This window comes from Myodes glareolus, chromosome X (assembly GCF_982192425.1).
Source record: "Myodes glareolus chromosome X, mMyoGla1.1, whole genome shotgun sequence".
In the NCBI taxonomy this organism is placed as follows: Eukaryota; Metazoa; Chordata; class Mammalia; order Rodentia; family Cricetidae; genus Myodes; species Myodes glareolus.
Genome location: NC_142053.1, coordinates 5,079,679 through 5,103,338, shown reverse-complemented (window position 1 = coordinate 5,103,338; position 23,660 = coordinate 5,079,679). Strand labels below are relative to the sequence as shown.

At 38.3% G+C, this 23,660-nt stretch overlaps 1 protein-coding gene across 5 annotated transcripts in view; it reads left to right on the top strand.

The window, feature by feature from the left end:
• Mamld1 (mastermind like domain containing 1) overlaps positions 1 to 23,660 on the top strand; it is a 121,919-nt gene that overhangs the window by 12,552 nt on the left and 85,707 nt on the right. For 2 of the 5 annotated variants that reach the window (XM_087902597.1, XM_087902595.1), the window contains exons 1-2: positions 7,378 to 7,501; positions 8,259 to 8,413. The exons of 2 other annotated variants lie outside the window; for them this stretch is intronic. The gene's annotated coding sequence lies outside the window, so the exon portion shown is untranslated. Of the gene's footprint in view, positions 1 to 3,903; positions 4,019 to 7,377; positions 7,502 to 8,258; positions 8,414 to 23,660 lie in introns of those variants that run through there. One more of the 5 variants, XM_087902596.1, reaches the window with a different exon arrangement.

The following is a 23,660-nucleotide window of genomic DNA, read 5'->3' as shown; positions in this document are numbered from 1 at the left end:
ACTGTATGATTTTTCTCAGGAATCACAGAAAAGTAATGCTGTGTCCCCTTAGTGCACCACATCAGGGGGCACATGAGGTTGCTGGCTGTCATTGTTGGTAATAGTCACTTCCATAACTTGGTTAAAGTCATGTCTTCCTGTGCCTCCACTGTTGCTTCCCCTTGAAGTAAGGAGTGTCTTAGTGACATAAATATACTGGAGGCCATGTTGGTATTTTGTTACTTTCTCCTTTCTCTTTTCCTCACGAGTTCAGCAGCACATGATGACCATGCCTGAGGAAAGTTTACAGTAATGAAATTTTTATTTATCCATTCAAAAATGTACACTTCCTCCCCTCCTCCATTCCCCTCACACTCCCCCACTCACCCTCCTCCCTCCCCCTCCCTCCTTAAGAGAGGACAGGGAACCCTGCCCTGTGGGAAGTCCAAGCCCCCCCACCCACACACATATATCCAGGCCTAGGAAGCTTTGCATCCAAATAGACTAGGGTCCCAAAAGCGAGTACATGCAGTAGAAACAAGTCCCAGTGCCTTTATCAATGGCTTCTCAGTCAGCCCCTATTGTCAGCCACATTCAGAGAGTCCGGTTTGATCACATGCCCATTCAGACCTGGTCCAGCTGGATTTGGTGAGCTCCCATTAGAACAGGCACACTGTCTCAGTGGGTGGACCAACCCCTCGTGGTCCAGACTTCCTTTCTCATCCTCTACCTCCTTCTGCTCTTCAAATGGACCTTGGGGGCTCAGTCTGTTGCTCTGATGAGGGACTTTGTCTCTATCTCCATCCATCGCCGGACAAAGACTCATATTCATCTTTTTGGGTCTGGGTTATCTCACTCAGGATAGTGTTTTCTATTTCCATCCGTTTGCATGCAAAATTCAAAATGTCATTATTTTTACCGCTGAGTAGTACTCTAATGTGTATATATTCCACACTTTCTTTATCCATTCTTCCATTGAGGGGCATCCCAATTAAAAATGGGGTACTGAACTGAAAAGAGAATTCTCAGCAGACGAAGTTCGAATAGCCAAAAGACACTTAAGGTCATGTTCAACCTCCTTAGCGATCAGGGAAATGCAGATCAAAACAACTTTGAGATACCATCTTAACACCTGTCAGAATAGCTAAAATCAAAAACACAAATAATGGCCTGTGCTGGAGAGGATGTGGAGTAAGGAGAACACTCATCCATTGCTGGTGGAATGCAAACTTGTGCAATCACTTTGGAAATCAGTGTGGCGGTTTCTCAGGAAACTGGGAGTCAACCTACCTCAGGACCCAGCAATACCATTCTTGGGAATATACCCAAGAGATGCCCAATCATACTACAAAAGCATTTGTTCAACTATGTTCATAGCAGCATTATTTCTAATTGCCAGATCCTGGAAAAAAAACCTAGATGCCCCTCAGCAATGAACTTTTAATTCCATTATCTTATCTATATTTATTGTTTTGCTTTCTACTACAAGAAAGGCCTTACCCTCCCATATCATAAGTAAATATATTTATTCATATATTGTTGTTATTATATTTGAGGGGTTTTATCCTAATTTAATGAGTTATGAACCTTTTTTTTCTTCTCAGATTGCTACAGTTTAGGCTCTTGAGAGCCCCTTCAAATTGACTTGGATGTCTTTTTGTTTAATCAGTATCTAATCATCTGAGCATCACCTTCATTTCCACTACAAGACACCAGGCCCAGTTTGTGTTTATTTTTTCCCTACAGTAGCCTTAAAATCTCCCATTTTACTAGGGACTCTTAGTTCTTTAAATGGATACTAGTATTTAGAAACCTTAATGCAGATATTGCATGCATGGTCAATCCTACAAATGTCTCAGCATCCTCTCAGTCCACCAGGCTAAGAGATAATTTCAGTCAAATCATAACTTTGTCTGTAAGGCCTACTTATCTACCTGCCTAGGAATTTTGAGCTTACATTTATTCCCCTAAATTCCAATTCCATACCAAAGTTCATTCTGCCTTTCCTCTTTCCATTTTTATAATTCCTTTCGTAAACAGTGAGAAATCTCTGCTGTTATCCATAACATATTTACTCACTAAATCCTAGAGTACACAGAAGGTCATTTCAGCATTGCTAACCCATGATTGTGTGGAAGCCTGTTAACAAGGTCCAATTTCAGTACACACACACACACACACACACACACACACACACACACACACAATGTCTTTAGTTTATGACTGTACAATCCATCATTGTAAGCAAACCTACCTGAGCTAGGTCTCTGTCTCTTCACTCCCAGGAAGCCACTTTGTCAACTATTAAGATTTTTCCGTATTTTCTTTATCTTTTATCAGCCCTCCTCTACAAACACAACACAGACACCTACATGTGTGTGCACACACATACTCCTTTCTCTGAATTGGGAAAGCTAATTATGAACATAATGCTCCTTTATTCTAATGACAATTCCCTAAAAACAAAGACATTCTCTTGCAAAATAAATGCAAAACAACATCCCCAGGATTTACTTTGTTTCTGATTGAACTCCTTTTGCTTTCTCTATCTTTGTTAATTCTTTGAAGGGCATGTGCATGTATGTGTGAATTAATAACACAGTACAAGAAGTGAGAAATATTGCAACAGGCAATCCCCCAAAACATTTATTGCCTCTATCCTTTCCTCCTTATTCCACTCATCTACTTTAGTTAACTAACATATTACCTTTCCTGCCCAGGCCCTTTTAACACATATGGACACATTTGTGTATTTTCTAGACCAGATTTTTTTGCTTTCATAAAACACAGAACCTTACAAATGCTTTTAAGCTTTACTTTTGCACTTGAAAACATGACCTAGCAAGCATCCTATGTCAGTGTGCAGAAGTCTTCTTCAATTTTTCCTGACAGCTGCAGTGTACTATGCTCCTGGCTGTAGGTATCTTAGGTTGTTTCTAATAGTTTGCACTTCTTCTGCTTCAAGAAGACGCTGGGATATATACATTTTCATATTGTTGCAGCTGTATCTTCAGGGTCAGTTTTTATAGGTGTAATAATAACAAAGTACAAGTGTGTCAAAATGTAAAAACAAATGAAGTTTTGATATGCGTTGCCCAATTCCCTCCAGCAATCGTGAGAATGTCTCTTTCCCCAGAGCCTCACCATCAAAGCATTTGCTATACTTTTTATTTTTTCTAAATCTGATAGGTGAGAAATGATATCTCGGTGTAGTTTAATTAGCATTTTTCTAATTATGAGTAACTTGGAACATCTTTTCATATGCTTAAGAGCCTTTTGATATTTTCTGTATGTGCATTATCTGTTAAAGTCTTTTCTTCCTTTTTCTATTGATTTTTTGGGGAGTTTATATCCTCAATTTTAAGACTTTGTATGGTGTTGATAATTGGGTTTTTATCTGCAATATTTGTTAGAAGTAATTTTCTAAATTTGTTTGTTCTCCTGGATACTTGTTTTCCATGGTATGCCAAAGGTTTTTGTTTGCTTGCTTGCCTGCTGCTTTGAGACAAGGTCTCATGATTCTCTTGTCTTCACTTAGCCAGTGCTAGAATTCAAGGCATGCATCACGGTCAGCTGCAAAAGGATATTCGTGTACTTAAGGAGCATCCTTTTCTGCTACCACCCTTGGACACTGACTCACAGAAAGCATTTCCTCACACCCAGGCTAAAGAACTTCACCGCATTTTCGCCCAAATAATAGGTGAACTTTCATGGTTGATTTCCTTGGGCTATTAGTATGTTCAAGGTTCATCCAGGTTGCATAATTTATTAGTTCTTACTCATATTTTTGATACTTCTTGTTCTCATGTGTATTTAATGCAGATGTGTATGGTTCATAGTTGTACAGCAGCATGTGCCCATGAGTGCAGAGGCCAGAAATCAACATTTGGGTTCTTCCTCAGGAGATATTTTCCTTTTGAAACAGGATGTTTCTCTCTCTCTGGAACCTGGGAGCCAATTATGCTAGGCTGATTGGCCAGCAACTTCCTGTGATCGACCTGTTTCCACCTGCCTAGTCCACCATGGCCATCTTTCCATGGTAGGTGCTGGTGATCAAACTTGGGTCCTCAGGTTTGTACAGCAAACACATTACCCACTAAGTCAACTCCTTTAGTGTTTTATTTTCTCCAAATGTAAGTAAAATTCATCTTGACAGGGAGGCAGCTTGTTCGTTTCCCAGCTTCCCCTTCCCAGACTCCTGAAATAATCACACAAAAATCTGTATTAACTGCAATACTGTTTGGCCAATAGCTTAAGCGTATTTCTGGCTAACATTTATATCTTAAATTAACCCATTTCTATTAATCTGTGTATCACCACATGGCTGTAGCTTACTAGCAAGGTTCTGGCCCATCTGTGGGCGACTAAATGGCATCTCTCTGACTCTGCTTACTCTCTCTGTATATCTCTTCCAGTCGGTCTTTACTCTGTTAAGTCATTGGCTGAAAACAGCTTCTTTATTAACCTATGGCAATAAAACGTATTCACAGCATCCATCACCTCCCATATCAAATTCAGTTTGTCTTTCCACTCCATTGATAGAAATTAGAGTCACCACAGTTTAGCTATTGTGAATAAAACTGTTATGAACATTCATGTACAATCTTTCATGTGGATATATGTTTTCATGTCCCTGGGGTACATTCCTAGAAGAGGGATGTGTGAATTACACAGTAACTGTTTAACACTTTGAAGAAGTGCCAAACTATAATCCAAAGTAGTTGTACCACTTTTACCATCTTGCCAACAATGCATTCCAGTTTTTCCACATCCTTGTCAATACCTGTAGTACTTGAGTAAATATAAAATGCTATTTCATTGTAGTTTTGATTTACATTTTTGTTGACTGATAATGTTGAGCATCTTTTGTGTGTTTGTTATCCATTTGCATATTTTCTTTGAAGTGTTTGTTCAGACTTTATCCATTTTAAAATTGAGTTGTCCTTCAGTTCTTTAATAAATATAAAGAATCTTGATACATTCTGAGTATTATAGCCTTACAATATTGCTAATAAGTTTTACGTTCTATGGGCCATTTTTTTACTGTATTATATTGTCAGTAATAAAAGTTATTTTTGTTTGTTTTTTCTGCATGTGTGTGTGTGTGTGTGTGTCTGCACATGAGCATGTGAGCATGCATACCACAGAACAAGTGGAGAGCAGAGGGCAACTTTCAATATTCAGTTCTTTTCTTCCACCAAGTGGGTACCAGGAATAAAACTCAGGTAGTTGGACTTGGGAGCAAATGCCCTTATCTGCTGAGCCATCTTGTGGGCCCAACAACATATAAGCTTTCTTTAATTTTAATAAAGCCTAATTTATTTTGCTTTTCTGTCATCACTTAGACTATTAGAATTATACCTAAGAAGGTCACAAAGATTTCGTCTTGTGTTTCTTATGGTTTTATTTCTTACACATAGTTTTGTCTTCCATTTTTGATTTAGTTTCATTAAAACCATATTGAATTAACAAGCAAAACTGTCCATAATTAAGTTGTACAAAGTGATGATTATATAAATATATATTTTGAAACGATTACTACACTCAATACATTCATTAGCCCCTGTGATTAGTGTTTGTATTGATCACATTTAAAATCTACTCTGTGAGTGTTAATGACACTTATACTTTGTTCTTTTAGCAAGTGTTTTTTTTTAAATTTATTTGTATGAGGCGTTTTACCTACACGTATATCTATGTACAGTGTGCATGCTTGGTGCCTTAGAAGCTAGAAGAGGATGTTGGATCTCCTGCGACTAGAATTTCAGAAGGTTGTGAGCAGTCCCCATGTGGGTGCTTGTAATCAAACCCAGGTCTTCAGGAAGATCAGTCAGTGCTACTAACTACTGAGCCACCTCTCTACCTCAATACACTAACTTTTCTGAGACGTGGTCTCACTATATAAGCCTGGTTGGCCTCAAGTACAGAGAACTGCTTGGATCTGCCTCTTCAGTGCTAGGTTTAAAGGCCTAAGAACAACACAGTGATGTTAACTGTAGTCATCATGCTATACTTTAGTTATCCAGAACGTACATATCTCATCGCTGATAGTCGGTGTACATTTCACAGGTCCCAGCAACCATTCTAATCTTTGCTTCACAAGTTCAAGTATTATGGGCAGTGCTGCAGACAAGTATAGTCAAACCTGTATCTCTTTCAGATCATGATATCATTTTTACTAGGTAGAGTGTATAGGAGTTTTACTTTTAATTTATGAGGAACATTCATATTTTTCCCATAACGACTATACAAGTTTTCATTCTTACTAATGATGATCAGGGATTCTTGTCTTCCTATTCCCTCCAATATTAAAAAAATAGCCATGTAACAGGTGAAGTGATACCCCATTGTGATTCTGACTTGCATTCCCCTGGTGCTATTGAACAACATTATATATGCCTGTTGGTTATTTATGTGTCTTTGGGAAAATGTATAATTGGGTCTGTTTCCTACTTTGTATACAGTGAAAAGAAAGGATATTCTTTTTCATATGGCTATCTAGTTGTCCCCATACTTTTAATCAAAATAGTATTGTTTACACATTGTGTTGTCTTGGTGTATCTTGTTAAAAGATCACCTGGGTGGGGACATAGCTCATTGGGGAGTGCTTAGCTGTCATGCACAAGACCCAGCTTCAATCCCGAGTACCAAAAAACGAAAATCAATTGACTATAATCATAATATTTACTTCTTGACTCTCGAGTTATTCACTTATGCATTGATCTTTATGCCAGTATTATATTATGATTTTTAGTTTTAGTGTTCCAGTATTTGGTGTTAGGATATGTGTGTTATTTTTTGAGCTGATTTTTGAGTTCACAGTGAAGAAGATATTTTATTAATTCCTTTGGAGTTTTCATATAGATAATCGTGTTGTCTGAAGATAAGGGTAGATTTATTTCATCCGTTCTGACCTGTGTGCCTTATATTCCATTAGTTTGCCTTATAATACACCAGCTAGAACTGCAAGTGGTTTTATTGAGTAATAGTTATGACTGCAGACATCTTGCCTTGTTAATGTTCTTAGTGTGAAATCAGTCAATCTTTTATCATAAAATATGTTTGTAGGGATTTGTAGACACTTGTTACAAAGTCCATTTTCATTCCTACTAGTCTCGGAATTTTCAAAATTAATGGTTATGGAATTTCTCAAATGATTTTCTGTGCTCACTAACATGATCACATGATTTTTCTTTTTTAACCTGCTTATATTGTAGACAATATGAATTAATTTCCAAATGGTGGACTATACTTATAATCTGTGATAAACCGTACTAGGCAACGGTGTATTATTATTTCATACATCCCTAAATTTGATTTGCTAGCATTTGATGATTTTTTTTAAAATTAAGTGCATAAAAGATACTGATTTATAATTTTCTTTTTCTACAGTATGTTAATCTACTTTGGGCATCAGCATTTAAAAAAAATTGCCATGCAGTAGTGAGCACGCCTTTAATTCCAGCACTCAGGAGGCAGAAGCAGGCAGATCTCTGAGTTCAAGGCCAGCCTGGTCTACAGAGTGAGTTCCATGATATCCAGGACTGTTTCACAGAGAAACCCTGTCTCGAAAAACCAAAAAAAAAAGGAAGGAGGAAGGAAGGAAGGAAAGAGGGAGGGAGGGAAGGAGAGAGGGAGAGAGAGGTGAAGAAGGAAAGGAGGGAGGAAGAGGGAAGGGAAGAAGTGTTTTATGGGTATGTGTGTGTACTTAAGTATTTTTATACGCACCATGTACATGCAGGATTCTATAGAGGTCACAGTAGGAAATCAGATCCCTTAAGAACTGGAGTTTCAGACAGTTGTGAGCCAGCATATGAATGTGGGAATTAAACCAGGGACTTTGCAAGAGCAGTAAACACTATTAACCACTGATTAAACTCTCCAGCCCCTCAGCTCCTCTGGTCATTTCTTTCTGGTAGTGATTGTGTAAAAGTAGTACTAATTTTCCCATAAATATCAGGTACAATACTCCAGTGAAACCATCTAGATCTGGAGGGGTTTTTTTTTTTATTGTTTTTACCTATAAATTTATTTGCTCGCTATTCAGATTGCTTACTAATATTGTCTTATTTTTAGCTACTTATTTCTACTTATTTATATATTTATTTGTGTGTAGTGTGTGTGTGTGTGTGTGTGTGTGTGTGTGTGTGTGTGTGTGTGTAAGTGCAGTCATATGCATGCACAGCACCGGTATGGAGATCAGAGGCTAGTGTTTGGGAGTCAGTTCTCACTTTCCTCCTTATTCAGACAAGGTCTCTGCTCTTGTTTCTGCTGTGCAGGTACTCCAGGTTAGCTGGCCTGTGAGCTTCTAGCTGATTGTCCTGTCTTCATCTCCCATCATGCCTTAGGGGTGCTGGGATTACAGATGTACACAGATGCATCTGGCTTTTTAGATGGGTTTTAAAGGTTGAACTCAAGTCACCAGGCTTGTGTGGTAAGTATTTTACCCACTGATCCATCTCCCAGGCACTAGTTAATTCTTTAAGGACTTACACATATATATTCACAAAGCATTTCAAGATGTAGTTTCCTTTTTGTTCTGTCTTGAGTTCTCACGTCATGTTAATACCTAATTTCATAAAAATTGACTGTGAAATGTTTCCTCCTATTCTGTTTTCCAGAAGAAAATGTATTGAGTTATTTGTTCCTTATTGTAGAATTCTCCAATTAAACCTTTTAGTTGTGAAGACTTTGGGAGGTACTTCTCATGTATGAATTACATTTCTTTAAAAATTATAGAAATTGAAATGATCTGTTTTGGTAATTTTTGCATGAAAAGAAATTTCCATTTCATCTTAAGTTTTCAAATTTATATATGTAAAGTTTTGGATAATATTCCCTTATCCTGTGGTCTCTGTAAGGTCTGTAAATGATATTCTTTGTACTTCTGATATTGGCAATTCACTCTTACTAGAAGTCAGTTTTATTGTTCTTTCCAGAAAACTAGCATTTAAAAGAATTGAGAATTTCATACATGCATATAATGTGTTTAGATCAAATCCACCTCTATATTCTTCTCTGTCCTTCTACCACTTTCTCCTTGCAATTTTACATGTTCTTTTTCAAATTCACTAAGTTCACTTGGTGCTTCCTGTGTGTAGATGGTTATAGAACCATCTGCTGGCAACTCGGTAGCCTCTCAGGGTCTGCATGCCAGAATAAAACTGACCCTTCCACGGCAGCCATCAGTTGCCAATAGCCCCTCAGCTAGAGCTATGGCATTGTCCTCCAGTGCATACTAGGGTTCTGATAAGTTTGCTCTTGTGCAGGTCTTACACATGCATTCATGTATGTGACTTTCCTGACATGGCCAGCAAATAATCTCCCTTCGGATTACTATTAGCTCTGGATCTTAACTCTTTCTGGTCTCTCTTCTAAAATGATCCTTGAGCCTTTGGATGAAGAATATAATATAATATAATATAATATAATATAATATAATATAATATAATATGTAGATACTCATTTAAAGTTCAAGTGCATTATTTTCTGCACATTGAAAAATTGTGGTTCTCTGTGTTAATCACCATACACTACTACTACTACAAAACCTTCCCTGAAAAGGGTTGAGAGCCATTAATTTGTAGGTATAAAGATAAGAACTGAGGAGATAGTTTAATACTGTGCCCACTTAGTAGAATAATGCTAGTAGCCTTTCCCCTAGGGTCTATGACTTAGCCAGTTAACAGTATCAGATATGGGTAAGGCTATTGATTATACATAACAGCTTACAGCAGTATGAAAGGTAACCAGTAGGGGTGAAGGTTCCAGTAATGATGAAGCTCATTTTTCAATCTTTCCCTCTATTATTTCATTTTGAAGGGGTGAGAGACAGAAGGATGAGACAGAGTCTCATGCACCTCACACAGGGCCAATGATAACGTTTATCTTCCTGGCTCTGCCCTATAGATGTGTGCTACTACACCCACTTTTATGTGATACTGAGGATGAAACAGAACTTACTGCATGCTAGGTGCTCTTCCAACTGAACTATATTCCATGTCCAGTTCCATTGATTCTTATTCTATCTTTATTATCCCTTATCTTCTGTTTCTTTGGATTTATTTTGAACTGCTTATTTCAGGATAAGCTTAAATTGCTTAAGTCAGATATTAATTTGAAAGTGTTTTTCTTTTCTGATATATGCATTAGTACCACACATCTACTCTTCAATGCAGCTTTAAATATATACCACATATTTTTATAAGTTGTGTGTTCATTTTTAATTAACTTTAGTACACTTAGAAGTGTATTATTTAAGTTCCAAATATTAAGAGACATTTAAAAATGTTTGCTTATTATTGATTTTCAGTTTTATCAGAGATCAATGTGACAAGAGAACACACATTGTGTAATTTCATTCCAAACAGCTGTCTGAGATGTGTTTCAGGGATCCAGATGTGGTCTATCTTGATGTGTTTCTGTGACTCCATGAATCAAACATGTATCTTTTAGAGGGCAGATTGTCCTGTGCCATCTAGATACTTTTAATTGATCAAGTATTGTTGATGTCCTCATCTTTAATTTTGCCTGTTGATTGTAACTTTTGCTGAAAAGTATGGTGCTGAAGATTCAGCTACAACTGTAGATTTAGTCTTTTTGGCTTATTTAGTTTTTGCTTCATGTTGTCTGAATACCTGTGGGCTGGGCATAATGGGGTAGCACACCTGTAACCCCAGCAGTTATAAAGTTTAGGCAGGTGATTGTGGGTTTGAAGCTAACCAGGAGTACTTAGGCCTATCAGACTACATAGCAGTATTTTGTCTAAAATGTAAACAAACAAAACCTAAATAAAATAGAAATAGTTCCTGTTATTTCAGGTGTACATACTTATGATTATTGTGTCTTCTCCAACATTTTCCCTTTCTCTGGCCTTTTGGTTATATTAATAGTAATGCTGCTGCTTTTTGTAAAATTAATACTTGCATGGTACATTTGCCTTACTTTGACTTTCAACTTACTTATGCTTTGTATTTAGAATATCTTGTCATGAAACATACCTGTTATTTAAATAATTTGTTAATTTCAACATTTTAATTGATGTGTTTAAACCATATAAATGCAAGATAATTGTTTAAGTGTTCCACCTTTAAGAGTGATAATTTATTGTTTGTTTATTCTATACTTTCTATAGTCTCTCTTTTCCCCCCGTCTTGTTCTCTCTCCTGTCATTCTTATGATTCACTTAAACATATTTTAGGATTTTATTTATATTTATATTCCATTTTTATTAGATAACTCTGTAGAATTATCTTGGTGATCATTGTAATATACATAAAGAATTTATCATAGCCTACCATTGATATTTTATCAAATTTACTAAAATATAGAAATTTTACTTGCATTCAGGTCGTGTTATTATCCTTACTTTGTATCAGTTGTCTTTACTATTTCCTGTTTGCACACTAAATATCAGAAGAAATGGTGTCAGAGGTTTCTCTTCATTCATTGGATATGATGTATGAAACTCATGAGAAAGAATAGTTCATTATATTTCACTATTTTCACCTGTCCTAAATTTCTTCTCTCCTTTGTGAAGTTTCTGACATTCTTTTGTTATCATTTCCTCTCTGTTTAGAGAGCTTCCTTTGGGCATTATGTAACGATGGAATCACTAGCAGCAATATCTCTTAGTTTTCCTTCATCTGAGAATATCTTCATTTCCCTTTCGTTACTGAAGGATATTTTTGCCAGATGTATAATTTGAGGTTGACAGTTCTTTTCTTTCAGCACTTGAAAAATGTTGTGCTGCTTCCTCCTGCTCTGTGGTTCCCGAAGAACAGCACCTTGTCGTTTGAATTGGTATGCCTTTGGAAGTAATGTGCTACTTCGCCCAGTTGTTCTCAAGAGTTTGGGCATGCTTTTTAGTTTCCAAAAGTTTAATTCTAAGTTCTCTTGGTTTGAATTTATGTTTGAGATTCTCTTTTGTACTTAAATCTGTATTCTTATTGTTTTCCAAAATTTTCAAATTTTACTACTATTTTTTAACTTACAATTTGCTTTCCCCTATCCTTATAGACTTTGGGTGATACAGATACTGGATCTTTTGTTACTGTTCCCGTAGGTTCCTAAGCCCTTACTTCTCCCTTCTCTTCCTATACTTCCTCTTCCTCTTTTGCTTCTACTTCTTTTTACTAGTTTTCCTTTTCATAGGTGACTTTCCCTCAGGAAGTTGCTCAGAATAGATGGATTTTATGAATATTTATTACTTCTGTCTTCTTTTATCTCAACTCTGTTGGCCCATCCAATGGGTTACCTATCCTTTATTGGTCTATTTTCATGTATGCAATTTTCATTTGGTTCTTTTTTATAACTTCAAATACTTTGCTGAAATTCTTCTATTTTACTAAATGTACTGGTAATTTCTTGTTGACCATTTTAAAGATGGAAGTTTTCAAATTCTCATCAAATAATGCCAACACACAAAATCACGTTCATGTTAAGACCCATTGATCATTGTTACATATTCATATTGTGGGTCTTTTTCAGTTCTTGGGATAATTATTTTTTACACACATTCTGAACTTTTTAAATTACAAGTTTTTGCATGGTACTCAGCCTTCTGTTTAACACCCAGTATCCATGGTAAGATGCAATGTGTGGACACTCCATTCCCTCTCTTGAAGGGTCATACTAAGACCATTTTGCTAAAAATCAAGCCCTCACTGATACAACCTTCTTGTGATGGTTCCTTGAAGAAAGGGGAGCAATGACTTTCCTTTATACCTTTGACTGAGATTCAAGCTCAGCTCACCTCTAGACTCTACCGGGGGAAGGAAGTAGAAGTGTGACTTTGGGGATGCTATTCCTCACTGGTATTTCATAGCACTGTGGGTTCAGTAGAATATGGAATGCTGTTACTACCCTGAACAGAATCAGACTGTTGCTATCTACTTTCATGGAGCTAGAGGGTTGAGAAGGTGAAATTTCTCCTTTCTGTTAAGTAGGCCATCTTTTCCATGGCACTTTTGACTATAGGGAAAGGGTTTTCTTAAAGCATTTTAAAAAGACTATTTTAGAGCAATTAAAATTAAATTGATAGTATGATAGAGATCTCAAATGTCACGTGCTCCATCCCTAACCTGCATAGCGTCCATCCACCATTATCCATATTCTCCTTCAGAATGAAGACACATGATTATCCACAGTTCACTTAAAATCCATAGTTCAAATTCTGGTTAACTCTTGGCATTGTGCATTCTGGAGTTTGAACAAATGAGTAGTAATTATCCACTATACTGGAACCACACACAGCATTTCCACTGTCATAAACTTCTTTGTAGTCCACTTTCCCCACCTTCACCTGCAAGTACCTTTCTTTTACTATCTTTGTAGTTGTAGCTTTCCTACATGCGGTAGGCTTGGATACAGACGTTATCCTTTGAAGATGGACTTCTTTTGCTCAGTATTTTACTTTTAAGATTTCTCTGAGGTTTCTTTTTCCTTTCATAGTTGCTAGCACAATTCTCTTTAATACTGAATGATACTCTGTTGTTTGGGTTTGCCTCTTTATTTATCCATTAACCCTCTGAGATACATCTTAATTGCTTACAACAATCATGAATAAAGCTTCTATAAGCATTCATGTACAAATTTCTATGCCAACCTGAACTTTTCTTTGAGTAAATAAATACCAAAGATCTTTCCTGGTGGATCACCTGGTAAGAGGATGCTTGGGTTTGTAAAACACAACCAATTTTCTTTCAAAAGTGGGTAGCTGTATCATTTTACATCCTCATACAACAATGCAGGAAAATTCCTGTTGCCCCATATCCTTTCCAGTATGGGATATCATCAGTGTCACAGATTTGTGGGAACCAATAGGAATACACAGGAAATTAATGGCTGTCTTGCTTTCTCAAGCCCAGGATCCTATGGTGTTTATAGGTTGATTTCTCTTGGAATTGTTATTGTTTATTTATTTATTTATTTCGGGTTTCATTTGCCCTTCTTTTTTTCTGATTTTCTAACGTAAGGACTTAGCTTATATATTTTGTACATTTCTTCGTTTCTACTAAATATTCCTTTTCACCATCTGCAGTCTGCCAATGCTTCTTGTTAGTTTATGTCTAGTTTCTGTATTCTTTTAATTTTTGTTTTTCTTTCAATTCTTGATTGTTTGAGACTTTCTTTGATCAAATCTACTGTCATTCCCTCCACTCTCATTCCTTTTCTACCCTTATACATCTCTCTCCCTTATTCATGTGCTCTTTTTAAAAACCCATCCAATCCTCTTAGGGCTACCTATATTTTCTTGGGTGAAGGACCTATTGAAGAATAGTTAGTCTGACATAAAAATGATCAATTATTTTAGCCATTTGTAAGTGCACAATTCAGTATTGTTAAGTCTATTCATATTGCTGTACAATAAGTCCAAATTTTATTTTATTTGTAAGAGAAAGGACCTAGGACAAATGTGGTCACTCGATCTTGATTGGAATGAGAAGTTTCCACTAGCATGTTTTCTTGGCTATTCTTACATTTTTCCATGGGTATTTTAATATGACATCAAACAGTTCAAGAAATACATGAAAGTAGAAAAGAATTGTTATGAAATAGGAAGGAAATAAGAGAATGGAATGGGCATAAAGATGATATTTGAGAGCATGAATATGATGAAGGTATGTTGAATGCATGTACGATGATCATGCTATCAAACCCCATTACCTTTTACAAATAATGTTAATAAAACCTGTTATTATAGTTATATATTAGTTGTTATAACAACTAATGTTGTTAGTATTCTTATTGTAACCTAAACCATTCTCAAATGTGGATTTCCAGCTTATCATTTGAAAACTGGGGCCAAATTTGAGGTCTCCATTCTACTTACTCACCTATCTAGACCTCTGTCACTTTCATCTTAATGTGGAGGAAGCTTAGTTCCTTCTCTGGCAACCCCAACCTTGTTGTAATCAGAACACACACTAGCTACTACAGAATTATTTATGACTCATTGCTCTACTTTCCATTCAGCCACTAATTAGTCACACTGTGCTAACAATTTTCGAGTGTCTAGAAGCCATGGACATGGAATCATCAACTCAGGTAAAGCTAATCTCATTTCCGATGCCTTCTTTCTCCATTCAGTGTCCCCGTTCAGGACTTTCCGGAGACAGAAAGCTCCCTTTTAAAAGACAGCCTGTTTTATTCTAGCCATCTCTAGGTTATCAACCAAGCCAACTCTTCCATTCTAAAGTTGCTACCCTACTGGTCCCATATTTCTTGCTTTCAATTCAATCTGTTGCTCCAGCTAACAGTGTTTTTTCCCTCTATCTTTACGGACATCTGGTGGGATTGTCACATGACATGGCCCTGTCAGTGGCTCTGCCAGATTCTGGCACACAAAACCAGACGACCAAGTCTCCTTAATGTCCAGAGAATTTTCTAACGATGGCCTCACCATATCTACCACCTCATCCCCACCTATCTGAGAAAAAGAAAGAGAAGGGGAGAGGAAGAGAAGGAGAGAAGATGGGTGGAGGGTTGAGAATACAGTAGCTTTCTAAGTGCCCTTAAGAACATGACTTGTGAAAGTTCTTCTCTGCTCCTACTCCCCCAGGACCAGGAACATGGGTTATTTCTTGAGTAGGTACTCAACAATAACACTTACACTGGTACACTTTCAGTGTGGCCCCAATGATGGATATTCCCGAATATTTAACATAGTTGAAGAATAGTGATACAGACATATGCTGCCATGGGAACTTCTAGGTTAATGGGGGCATCCTAACAAATAAATATATGAGCAATTGTTATTAATACAGAACAAAGTATGTAATAATTAATGTCTCCCCCATGCACCACTAAATGACATTTTTAGTTTTCTGGGGTTACTACTTGGAGCCTTTCAGTGTAATTATTTCTAGAAAATTCATTCCTGTTAGAGAGTTCATTTTGACCCATCTTTGCATCTCAGATTCTGTCCTGTCCGAATTCCACTCTCTCATTAGGGCCCCACTCATTTGTCATTTCTGGAAAGCTTCCTCTGACAATTTTAGAACCAATAACTGATTGCTGACCTATTTTCCAAGGTGCTCCTTTATCAGAAAGTTCTAAGCATAACATGCATTACTGGTGAAGCATGCTTTCTGCCCTATAGGGACTCACAGTTAGTTCAGGCTTTGTTAGCCTCAAATCCCTCTAACAGGGTCTAGCGCCACTTGATGTTTGTCATGGCTCTTTCTCTCTCACCAGCAGCTTGTAAGCTGCTGCCCAACCCAAAATAAGTTATTCTGAAGTTAGATAGATAGAGGAAAGAAAGTTTCCAAATTATGTACTATCAGTGCTAAGAAAAGGAGAGGATGGATACTCATGGCTCAGATGTAACCTGGCAAGAAGGTAATAATGGTTCTTCAGAAAAAGAGGGCACTACTATCAAACAACTGGGTCTTTGCTTCAGCTCTGAAGTAGTCAGTTTAGCGGCGACAAGTGTGTGTGTGTGTGTGTGTGTGTGTGTGTGTGTGTGTGTGTGTGTGTTGGGAGGGACTGTAACAGAAGGGCGTGACAGTGAGGGTATGGTACGTGTAAAAGACTCTAAACTTTCCCCAGAGACAGTCAGTGATATCAGTGTTTTTGGAAAGGTTATTTCAACTTAAGGACAAATTAGAAACAAGAAAATTGAGGCAAGGAAGGTCTACTGAGAGGAGGATATGTCAGAAATCCAGGAGAACATGAGGGGAGAAGAGCCAGGACAGTGGATAGTGGATGTAGGAAGACGTGAGAGATGGTTGAGAGGCACAATCAACATATTGCTATTACTTCAAAGATAGGCTTGATTGATATTTCACTAGGACAGATATATATGCAAGAATCTGTGACTTTAATACTGTGATCCACAACTGAGGGAGTTGTCTAACTCAGAGACTTGAATGGTGTTATGTATTTAGTTGTCCCCTCCCCGCCTCCCAAAAAAAGCTATATGACAATCCTAATATCTAGAACCTGTGAATGATAATTTAGTGGTAAATGGAGTCCATGCATATGTAAGCCTGGCATGATGAGGTCAATAACATGATCTTTAATCTAATGTGACTAATATCTTCAGGAGAAGAGGGAAATTTGCATGCAGACAATTGAGACACAGGGAGAAGAGCATGTGCATACAGAAGCACAGATTGGAGTCATCCATTTCACAAGGCACATCAAGTATTGCTGGAAGCCACCAGAATCTAGGACAGTCGTGGAGCCATAGAAGCCTTAGAGTCTCTAGAAGGAACCAGCCCTGCCAATAGGTCTTGTTTATGGCTAAAATAGCACTACAGTTACATTCTTCACTCATCTGTTATGACCACCAGAGCTAATTCCATAATCTGCCCACTGTAAATAGTGTTGCACTACACATGGATGTCAAGGTGTCTGTGCGATGCTGACTTCTAGTCCTTCGGGTATACACCCAGAAGTGATGAGGCTGGGTTATTGTTTTAACATTTAAAGGACTTTCATACTGATTCCCATACTGATTTTCATACTGATTCGCCACACCAGCACTTGGTTGTTTTCTAATGTTAGTCATTTTGATTGCAATGAAATAGTCTCAGTGTAGTTCTTATTTCTGCATTCCCTTATGATTTAAGAATGTGGAACATTTTTCAAGTGTTTACTGGCTCTTTGTATTTTGTCTTTTGAGAACTGTCTATTTATTTTCTTAACCCACTTGTTGACCATTGTTTGATTTCTTTGGGTTTTTAAGTTCTTTATACATTCTAGATATTAATCGTCTATCAAATATGTAGCTATCAAAGATTTTTTCCCATTCTTTAAGTTGTATTTTAACTGGACTGTTTATTTTACAGCGTTGGTGGGTTACAGTTAAAGTATAGTAAACTGCAAATATTTAAAGTATAATTTGATAGGGTTTAATACTTACACATCATCACTGTTGCCAAGATAAGAAATAGACCTCTTAGCTACATAGTCACAGAAGTTTTCTCATGATTCCTAGTATTTCCTCCTTTTGGCCCACGTTCATCATTTCCAGGTAACTACTGATATATAGTTTGTATTTTCTAGGATTCTCTATATGTAACTGTAAAGTTAGGGTGTGTTTTCAGGCTTCCTTCATTTGGTGTAATGAGAGAGACCCATTCATGTTGTTGAATGCATCAACTACTCAATCCTTTCTATTGCTGAGTAGTATCCTATTGTATAGATTCTTCCACAATTTGTTTAGTCATTCATCCTTTGATGGGTATTTGCATTGTCTCCAGTTTCCCCGCAATTATAAAATGAAATTGCCATCAAAATAGGTGTATAATCATTCACTTTAAACTCATTTAGGTAAACACTTAGTAATAAAATGTTTGGGTCATAAGGTTTATCTTAACTTGTTGAGCAGCCCACTCCCTCTTACAACACCCAATTGCTTTTCAAAATAAGTGTATATTACATTTCAACACTGGTGTGTGGTTTTATTTTTATTTATTTATTTTTAACAATCCATGATTTTCTAGGGAATTAGCAGAGATTCATGATTTTTCACACATACTCTTTTTTCATATTTTATATAAAAATTACTTTTCATTTTACATACCAATCCCAGTTCCCTTTCCCTCCCCTTCTCCCACCATCCCCTCCCTTTCCATCCCCCATCCACTCTTCAGAGGGGGTAAGACCTTTCTTGGGGAGTCAACAAGGTCTGGGATACCAACTTGAGGCAGACCAAGTCCTCCCCAACGCTGTATCAAGACTGAGCAAGGTATCCTCTCATAGGAAATGGGCTCCAAAAAGCTAGTTCATGCTTCTGGGATAGGTCCTGGTATGACTGCCAGCCCCACTCCAAAACAGATCAAACCACATAATGGTCATATATTCTACAGCTGAGTAGACATTGGGATGAATCCAGAAATTCCCTCAGATCTGGTTCTACAGGCTAAATTCTTTAATAAAATTAAGGAGAGGATATTTGTAAAGACACAGCTGAGATGCATCGGGAATAAGGGGCCCTCAAATGCAGTCAAATTGGTGCTCTTAAGGGAGGCACGCGAGCTGTGAGTGCTTGAAAGGGGGAGAGATAGCCAAATGTCTACAAGACTTGCTATCAACTGGAAGACTGGAAGACCCTGGAAAGTGAACTGGCAGTTCTGTGTATCAGTGTCTAGACTCTGAAGTTCAAGTACAGAATCATGTCCTTGCCCAAATCTGGTAACCCATTGCAATGGAACAGGATGTATTTGGCTTTCACCTGGAATAAGTCAGGAGAGGGCAGTTGTGAGGATGCTTATTTTTTTCCTTAGAGCACTTCTGCATTCTATAGCCCTTTCCCCCTTTCTTATCATCCCTTAAAAGGCTGAATTGTAGGAAAGTAAAAAGCAGCATACCTTGTCAGAGAAGTCTTCACCCCATAGATGAAGTCCTAGGTTAGGAGTTACTCAGGCTTTCAGGGTTGGGTTGCAAAGGTGCCTAGGGAATGACATCATGTGGAACCCTGAAGAACACAATACTTGGAACCAGAAGACATTTTTTTCTTAGGGCCTGCTTGGCCAGATATGTCAGTGACTTCCCCTCCTGGACTTTAGTTACCTTCCAAATCCAGAATGAGATTAAAGCTAGGCGGCATCTGAGGGGCCTTTTAATCCCTGACTCCAAGGATCAGAGCCTGAGAATATATTCAGGGCTTCATCCTTACCTTCGAGTACACCAAACTTTCCATATCTGCATCCCAGAGATTATCCAACAGCATTTAATGGAAACTGTTCTGCCCAGATGAAGAAAATACTAAGGAAGACCACGATGGGCATGAGACCTACATTAGCAAACTCACCATGGCTGTTCTCAACCACTCTGCTCCTGAGCAGCCATTGCTACTGTCCTCTGTGAATGTCCTTGGATGTAAAGCAGTAGCATGGGAAGATGAGACTGGAAGAAAGAAAGTCTTGGATATTTATCAATCCTACCCTTTTTCTTTGCCAAGCATATGTGCTAGGAGTCTTTGGAATCCTGCTGACAGACTCTTGTGAGTAAGGTCAACCTCTGGATTCTCAATACCCTCCACCTTATAGTATCCCCTTGCAGTTATTGGTGGGTAGAAGACATGCTGTCCTGGGCTCCATCATATTAAGGAGCCTCCAATCTGAGGCAAGAATGACCAGTTCGGTCTGTAGCTTCATTTCCCTAGGCTCTGAAAAATGAGGTGTACATTTCTTGATACTCAATCCAGGAAAACATGGGTCCCATGTTGCCTGGAAATCTACACTCTCGGTATTTTTCCATCAAGATAGTGGCATATTTGTTCTAGAGTTTCTCTGGGACAAACATTCTCCAGGTTTGGGTCCTTTCATCTTGGCCTCAAATGAAGGCCTGGAGCTTCACCAAGGTAGACACAGACAGAAGAGAACAGCTATTCTAAGTATGATTCAGCCCCGACAGGCCAGAACAGTGCCCTCTTTTCCATTGAGCAGGACTCCTAGGATGCCCTACAAGAGTGGTTGAGGTCTGACTCAGCCTATTCCTACCCCTCCCTCACTTTCTCTTTCTACTTCATTTCCATCTCTGAAAGCTCCCTCTCAGCCATTTCCCAGGAAGGACTGACTCATGTATCCCAAACTGTCTCATTGGGGAAAAAAAAAAAAACAAAAAACGCTGAAGTGTTCATCAATGATTATAAGCCATAGGCACGTCCTCTGTTCAAAAGTGCCCAGCCATCCTAAATAAACAAGCACACCAGTCTTCTGAAAATCAGCCACAAAGCTCTCAGGAGATCCGCTATAATTGGATATCAAAAAGTTCATTATACTGGAGAGAAAGCAGGAGGATCTATTAATTCTAAGATCCTTGCGGCATTGACAATGGCTACTCAGCCCTTCCTGAAGGGAGGAGGATCAGTAGAAGGTGCTGCAGAGATTTCTCTTAGATGACAGGATTCTTACCCTGTACTTCCACGGGTACCATTGGGTTTCTTGTGAAACTTAACGATTTCTTCTCAGGAAAACACATTTTTAAATACATAAAATTAAACAATGAGACAACAAAGAATACCAGTTAGGTCAAAAGAACTATCAGCATCTTAACAAAACAAATCTGCAGTACATTAGCTTGTGTTCTTCTTAGCACATTAAATACGATCTAGCAGTAGGCCTTAATAATTACTGTAATTTCAAGGTAATGATATTTAGAGACTCCTGCTATGACAGTAATGCAAAATAAAAATATCTGTGATTTCTCTCAGTGACAAAGTCACAGGTTCCATAAATATTTCTGTGATTTGTTGCCAGCATTCATAATTGAAGAAATGCTACATTTCAGTTAGAGGTTAGTGAAGATAAATATGTTATTTTCCCAATTGAAGCATATGGGTCTGTTGAATTCTATCCATGGAATAAAGGATAAGAGTTCTAAGACAGTATTGAAACCCATTTTATTAATTGACATTTCCTTTCCCTAAATCCTCAGCTAAGTCAAATCATTGCCCCTATGATTTTTCTTTTAGATGTTGTCCATTTTTCTCACTACTGAAGCACAACCAAGGCAACTGTGAGGCTCTGGTGCTAGCACCCCGACCTATCGCTACATCATTATGGGTAATCAACAACCTCATTCAATATCGTGGGTTTTTTTACCTTGTAAAATAATAATAACAATACCTAACTCGTAGCAGTGGCATGCAGATTAAATTAAATAATACTTAATAAAACATCCAGTCACCATATAAGCAATCAAAAAGGTTTGCGGCAATACTGTGACTCTAAGAGTTTGTAAACCCAAGGGCAGCATGTGCACATTGACTGTTAACAGCTGTGTTGTTCTTGGGTGATTTTTCTCTTCCCCACCTCTGTGATACCACAGTGGAAGCCACAGGGAGCACACATACTGGGAGGAGACAGTGGTGCACTCCAACTAGCTAATACTAGTTCCTTTACTACTTATCCACAGGGTTGTGATTTGCTTGCCATGTTAGTATCTAGAAATTGATCACAGTAAGAATATTTACAAACCAGAAATCGCCGTGTGCTACAGTAACACTTTTTATCATCTTCCCCTCTGGACTGAGGGGCTAAACTTTTACCAGCACATCACTAGGGGAGAATGGCTGGGGCCTGGGCTGGAGGGCTGTGCTGCTTTCATCAAAAACATTGGTGAGACAAAGTATACTTTGTCTGGTCAAGATGTGAAAAATAGGATAGTTTTCCGGGGGGGGGGGGGGGGAGTGCTTCTTGCAGTCAAAGTTTGTTCTATTTGCTCTCTATTGGTTTTTACATCTACAAAGATTCGGAACAAGAAAGAACAGGTTTTTCTTGATGAATGTTCTCAGTTCTTGATAATTACTTCCATTTCACCAGTTCTACAAAAGGATCTGTTTTCAGATAAGGGAAAAAACTCTCTGTTCCCTTATCTGAAGAGTGAGGCGTATTTTACTCAAAATCCAATATCTCTATGTAACTTACTTCCATGTCAACTTTTATCTGTGAGACTCCAGTGCATGCTTTCAGGAAATATTGCAAAGGCAAAGAGGAGGAAAAGGAGTTTACCTGATTATGCAGCCCTATTAGCATTGCTTGAATCTGAATGCTGGCTTAGATGGTGTTTTCAGAACTCATAAGTGGATGTTTATGTCTGCAAATGGAAGCGCTGAGTAGCTAGAATTGCAGGGCCCATGTGGGGGAGTAAGTCCTGGGGCGGTGGTTTGCTCAGTCACTGGCATTGGATTGCATGAGCTATTTTCAAATGCGTCTAGACTATCTTGCTGGTCTTCAGCCACTTGGAGCTGCTACTTTCCACTCTCAACTGTCTTTCCTTTTTCCATCATGTATAAGCATATGGAACCACAAGCAAGACAGCTTATGAGGAACTGAATCTGACATGGGATGGCTAGTGTATGGTCTTGGATGAGAGTGGACAATCTATTGTGTAGGACTTTTGTAGGGGTACTCCAACAGGGAAAGTATGCCCCTGCACTTTTTATGACCTTGGGGTGCTCCATGAAGATTTTGAGTGGCTGCTGAACTACTGGTCTGATGAATTTGTTGGCTGTGATTCCACTCTCTTACATTGTGCTGGTTTTATTGCAGTGTGGGATTCTGCAGAGCATCTTGGCCTCTCCTTGCCAAGGAGGCAGAATTCTCATTCTCCATGCAAGAGCTCATGCTTTCCTTTTTAATATGCCCTTCATTTGGAGTGGGTCTCTGGCTGACTGCCCAGCAACAGGTAGACATAGATTGGCCTGTCTCAATATCTTGACTTGAGAGAAGTGAGGAGTCTTTCAAGCTTAACAGTTGTGGACACACCAGGCTGATCATATCTGATCGCTCATTGGAGAGCTTAACCCTGTTCCATACACTTGCCTGCAAGAAGACTTTGAAGAGATACCCGAGGGTTTGGATTATACTGAGACATTAATATCATGGTTATCTAAAAGCAGTAAGGAGACAGGAATGGAACAAGTGTCACCATCAAGTACATTGAATTCTAGGAGCAAAGGTGGTAAAATTCACATCCAGCTATTTAGCTGGTCCAGGATCACTCCCTCCTTGGAGGCCTGCTTTGTTTTGAAGGGAAAAGAAGAGGGGTAGATCTTGAAAAGAGGGGAGGTTGGGGGGAGGACTGGGAAGTATGGAAGTATGGAGGGAGGGGAAACTGCAGTCAGGATGAGAGAAAAAAGAAAAAGCTCTCTTTCCTCTTTTCCCCTTCTTGTCATCTTTCTTCTCCTCCCCCTTCTTCCTCTCTTCTCTGTGTCTTTCTCTGTG